Source organism: Epinephelus lanceolatus, chromosome 18, assembly GCF_041903045.1.
Source record: "Epinephelus lanceolatus isolate andai-2023 chromosome 18, ASM4190304v1, whole genome shotgun sequence".
In the NCBI taxonomy this organism is placed as follows: Eukaryota; Metazoa; Chordata; class Actinopteri; order Perciformes; family Serranidae; genus Epinephelus; species Epinephelus lanceolatus.
In genome coordinates this window covers 9,450,446-9,456,445 of record NC_135751.1, presented here as the reverse complement: position 1 = coordinate 9,456,445, position 6,000 = coordinate 9,450,446, and the positions used below count along the sequence as shown (strand labels likewise).

The window sequence follows — 6,000 nt, the reverse complement described above, 5'->3', positions numbered from 1 at the left end:
AAGAGTGTGTGGGTGGATGCAGAGAGGAGTAGAAGAGGAGGAGGAGGAAGAGAAGGAGGAAAGATGGAGGGTTTTTTTTTTTAACGAGGGGTTCCTTCACTCCAGGGACACCTATCTGTCTGACCATGGGAGAAGAAGTGGCAGAGGTGGAGGAGGGATGAAGAAGAAAAAAACAGAAGGGGGGAGAAAGGGGGGGGGGGGGGGGGGGGGGGGTCCACATCATCTACACCCTTTCCTGGAGGGGAGGAGTAAAAAAACTGCAGCTTTGCATGTGTGATTGTATATATGTGTGTTGGATTCACACATGTATCATTAGGCGTCATTAACCACAAATTATACAGAGAGAAAGAGAAAGACAGATGCTGCAGTTGGCACATTATTTTGCCACCCCCCCCCCCTCTGCAATCTGCAGCAGGGGGAAGGAAAAAAGAGAGGGGCAGAGGGGAGGGGGGGGAGGGAGAGAGTGAGGGAGAGTTAATCTAATACATGTGTGGTGTGATTAAAGGAAGAGCTTCACCACTGTTGACATCTCAGATGAATGTGAGGATCAGCGAAAAGGATATTGAACATACAGAAATCTGCAAAGCGAGGCAGAAGAACAGGAAGAGAAAGGGTTAAAAGTCCAAATCTATCAGAGGAATATCTCTCTCCCTCCCTCTCTCTCTTTCTCTTCCTCCCCTCCTCCCCCCCCCCCCCCCTTCCTCTCTCGACCACTCGGCTGCTTGCTGCCTCTCTCTCCACCTGTTAGTGCGGACCCATCATACACTCACATCCACCTGTTTGTGTAGGAATCTCCTCCATTCACACAATCAAAGGTAAGAAACATTATTGGTTTTATTGTCAGCTGTGTCTGGTGATATTGGCGTGATTTACTGGTCTTTTAATGCTTTTCCTTTTTTAATTATTCACTTCTCAGAGGCTTTTGCATTTTTTATTTTTGCCTCCCTTCCTCTCGCTTGTTTCTCTTTTCAAATAAGACTGCTATGGATGTGCATATCAGTGGTGGGAAGTCACTATTTTTCTCAGTACTGCACATATTTTTTTTTACTTGTACTCTACAATGTTGTACTTCTACTGCACTACATATTCAAGGCAAGTGGGGAAGCTGTATTTAATAGTTACATTTCAGATATTTTTCCTATATTAAAATGTATGAAAATAAAACAAAACCCACTTTTGCATCTCTGATTTGAATGACATTTAGTTTTTTTTGAGCTGGACTGGAATTACAGGACTAAATTTGGATGAAAGTGTTTGCAAAATGAATGCATTGTAATATGATCATCTTATATAATATATAATATGATTATTAACAGTATATAAAGTAGATCACTAACAAAAGCCTGTTTTGTTGATCAAAATGGTCTAAAACTTTATAAGTTGTTGTATTTGGGGGCAATACAAACAAAATAACAATGCGTTTTTCTGGTAGGCTAGTTTTACTTTAAGGAATTATTTATACCTTTAAAAACTTTTCTCATCTCGTAATGACAATTTTAGAGGAAGAATTATTATTTTAAGAAATATTTTACTTTAATTTTATTTATGTCAAAGGAAATTTACTCTTGGTCTATTTATATTAGAGTGTGTAACTTTGATTTTCATTAACAGAAATTAATATATGCACATATTAATTTCTCAAATCATTAATGGAGCACCTGCAATACTGGTGCAGACCACTGGGGTCTGTAAACCCTCAGCCGTGAGAGTAAACAGTAGGTTAAAATAGTTAAAAATAACTTTTTCATGATCAGTTACATTGTTTGAAAGCATGTTGCATTGCATCAGTTATAATAATCTAATAATGTAATATATAATATAACATTCTGCATAATGGGTGCTTTAACTTTTCTATTAATCCAATTAAAATTCTATCTCCATAATGTCAACTTTTACTGAAAAGTGCCTTGTGTAAAGCTTTGTGATGGGACTTTGATTTGATTATTGTTAAAACTTTATGTAATCCTTCAATTTTTCTGAAAACAAACAAACAAAAATAGCCAAATAGATAGATATTTTAATACTAGTACATTTTGCAGATAATATTTTTACTAAAATAAAATTTTGAATGAAGCATTTATTTTATTTTATTTTTTTGGAAAGAGCACTTTTGTATGGTCTTACTTGTACACTGCTCATGGATGGATTGGTTCCTGTCCAGTGTACACTTAGTTAATCCACAGCCCAAAGGGATTACAGTTCATGCATACTTGCTCCCATTCTCCCTGGATTATTTTACTCATTTTCATCTCAGTCTCAGTTTGATTAATCAGTGATATTAATACTTTACTTAAAGTAGTCAACTATGCTATAAAAACACAATGATAGTAATAATAAAAAAAAGAAAAGCAGTTTAAAGTACATCAGGGATATCAGCACAATGTACTAAAAAAGTAACTTATCATCTTGTTTCTGGTGACCTCTAGTGGTTTAACTTCTCACCTTGCTGTAGTGATGTAGACGTTTTCTCCAGGGTGTGTCACTGCACTGTGACACCACTGCTGGGTGTGGTTTACTGGGACCGATTGCTTCAATGCCTGGTCTTAAGCTAAGTTGGTTGTAACTTGGCATTCTAAGTCTGACCTAACACTTACGCTGGTTGCAGCATCCAGGCTTAAGCCTTCCTCTCAATAAGACCAGGCATAAATCTTATACCTAGTCATGAGCAGGCGTAAAGTCAAAATCTAGGCTGTTTCGATAATAATGACTACAGCTTGAAACACAATGGCATCTCACATTCAGACTTAACAATGAGGGGGCATTTAGATGGGAAAGAATTATTAGGGTCAAAAACAATCCATGAAAAATACAACAATTAGGAGCTGAAAGAGAGATTTGAGTCTGTATTTGAACTTTTTAAAGCGCTCTCACTGGACTTACAGGTCGTGTCTGACCTGCATTGCAGCTGTAGAAAGCACACACTTTGTTTTTATGCAAACAGCGTGTTACAGTAGAAGACATGAGCAGCATCCACAAGCCCACCGCCTGCCGGGCCATCTGCAGGGAGTCACTGGTACTGACGCCATGCGCAGTATGCCCATCTCCCCACTGGAACATCATCAGTGGTGATAAAACAATGATTCCACCAGGCCTCCAGCATTCCTGGCATCATGAACAGCATTGATGGGACTCACATCCAGGCCCAGGTATCATCTGAACATGAGTGCATTTATGTCAACCGCAAGGGACACCATTCAAATGTTCAGATTGCATGCTATGCAATTATAATATCTTTGATGTGGTGGCAAGATGGCCTGGATTTACCCACAACCCCATAGGAGAGTGCTTTATGCCAGGTCGTCAAGGGTGGCGGCTGCTCCTCAGTGACAGTGGCTACCCACTGAAACGCTGGCTGATTACACAGATTATCGCTCACAGGACTGAGTAAAAATGACAGTGTAACATCACGCAACCTCTAGGTTTGTTGTTGCACAGAAACTATAATTAACCTATTTCTTCCATTAGTCCCATTTGAACTTTAGTACTTGCCTATATGCTATCATTATTCTGATTTATTCATTTTTATTCAGGCCTACAACTGTTTGAAAATATATGCTGAGTAAGTGAACAAATGTAGAAACATGGAGGTACTTCCAAAAAATGGAAAATTCAGGATAAAGCTAGATAAAGTTAAAAGATTAAGTAAAGTGAAAAGGGATGCTATGAATGAAGTGGTATATTGTGTCAGCACCATAGATAGCTTCATTGGCTCAAAGCAGGAGAGGGAGACAGAAAATGATGCTGTCCATGGTGCTGAAACATTGTATCATTGCCTCATGTCATTAATAGACTAAATGCATAAATTAATGAACAAACAACTCACCTCTTAATGAGAAATTTGGGCCTGACACTATCCTTATTATTAGCTATATTTTATATCCTCCACAACATCTGTGTCACCAAGATAATCCCCCTCATCAGGTAACAGTATCAGCCACTGCAGGAGGAAGATGGGCACGCTGTGGTGCCTGCAGTGCATGAGGACTAGTACGTACACACATTGTTAGCACCTTTCAAGTTCAGATGAATCTATCCTACTGTTTGTTGTAGACAACATCAAAGTAGGCACTTTGCTATTCTTAGAATATCTGTCATGCTATGCTGTAGAACTTACTTTAAATGGCGTTGTAGCTTTTCAATGATGGCTCCAGTGTCATCATAGCCCTATCAGAGGCTTTGTTATCCAACATGGAACAGCAGTGGTTTTTTTCCTCTATAAATCCATTGATGAATGTCTTTTATTTATCAATTTATCCTTGTTGAAAGGAGCTATTGCTGCTATAAGCCATTAGCAGAAGCTTACCGAGGGCAAGCAATATCCCATAATGCATTGGGGACTAGTGGCAGTCCTGACTCCATTCATTCCAATGAGAAAAGTGAATGTGAGTACAGATTATGACCATTTCCTTCACCCCATAGTCACTTAAGTAAATACTGGACCCATTTTCACAAGCCCCAAGCCTTCTTAACATTCTGACATTGAGATGACATTTTATTAGACACATACATCAGGAGAAAAATGTTCAAGATATGTCTCTGTTTTAACAACACACGCTAGTGAGATCTGGAAACAACTAATGTGATGGTTGATATCAGACATTAAGCTAGCAGAAAAAATGAGCAGCAAAATAAGGAGCAAACAGTGACTAAACAACGAGCACATTCTAGCTGCCGGTAGCATTTTACTTGCTAAATGGGCCTACAGTATTTCACCCTACAAGTAGTCACAATTACTCAACAGCTACCACTGTTACTTTGTTATACTTATCAAAATATTATATGTATAGTATATTATATTTCAATTTCTTTTTATTTGACGAGTAAATCAAAAACAATCCATCCTATTTAATCAGCTTATTTTGTATCTGTAATCTTTCAATATGAAAAGTAGGCTGACTATCAGAGCCGCAGTCAGGATTTTCCACTGCAGCCTTTCAACAACATGAATTTTATCCCAGAAATACATCCCTGGTTGGCAACAACAACAACAACAACAACAACAAAAAAATTCATGTGTAACTGCAGAATATCATCTCATCCTCAGGTTGTTAAAACCCCCATATTTCCATATTGCATTCGGTTGGAGTTTGAGGTTATTTATTGATTTTTTAACATTGTTACTTTTCCTCCATCCTACCTCAGAAAATGCCTGTAACACTTCCTTGCTTTTTCTCTGCTAATGCAACTTCTTCAAAACAGCCAGTACCATCAGGTCTGTGTGAGTATTGATTTACATGCAGCTGTGGCTGGGTATGAATTGTAATGCGGTGTTTTGGTGAGTGGAGATTTTCAAATCCAGAGAAAAGTTTGGCAGGGGAAGGGAATTAAATTATGTGTTTTTTTTTCCTCTTCCTTTTGTAACACATGTGGTTAATTACCCATTAAACAAGACACCCTGGTGGTCGGTCATCACTCTGTGGATAAATACAATAATGATATCCACTAACAGTCACCAACTCCCCTCTGCCTAGTGCATGCTGGGAGAAGCTCCAGACCCTGTCAGAGTTATAGCAGTGAATGTCTTGTCTAAAGAAAACGAATGGCTACTAATAATCTTTTTCAAATCAGAGATGGAGAGTGATTTTAAAAATGATTAAAAACAAAACTGCATCAAAACACATGCATATGGAGAGTCATGCTGATGTTCAATCTTTTAGGAGGATATGGGCATTGAGCGAGGACAAAATTTCAAGTGAGTCAGATTTATGAGCATATGACATTTTGCAGGCTCAGACTCAGACTTTGATTTTATGATGGGCTGCAGATGTAATATATATCTATATAAAAAATAAGTGTCTAGGATCATCCAAAAACGTTATCTAAAAACTTAGATGAAGATTCGATAAAAGTAGGAAGATATGGGTGTGGCTTTTGTGGATGACATGAACAATTTGTTAACTTTTATTTACCAACAGTAACGAGTTGTAATTAGCTCTTAGCCTATGTTGGCCATACAGTACAGGCCAAAAGTTTGGACACACCTTCTCATTCAATGCGTTT

General features: G+C 38.2%; 1 protein-coding gene across 1 annotated transcript in view; it reads left to right on the top strand.

Moving 5' to 3' along the window:
• The first annotated feature begins 504 nt into the window (after positions 1 to 504).
• The window catches only part of doc2a (double C2-like domains, alpha), a 116,787-nt gene continuing 111,291 nt past the window's right edge, over positions 505 to 6,000 (top strand). Inside the window, exon 1 of the mRNA XM_033644373.2 lies at positions 505 to 815. The gene's annotated coding sequence lies outside the window, so the exon portion shown is untranslated. The remainder of the gene's footprint in view (positions 816 to 6,000) is intronic.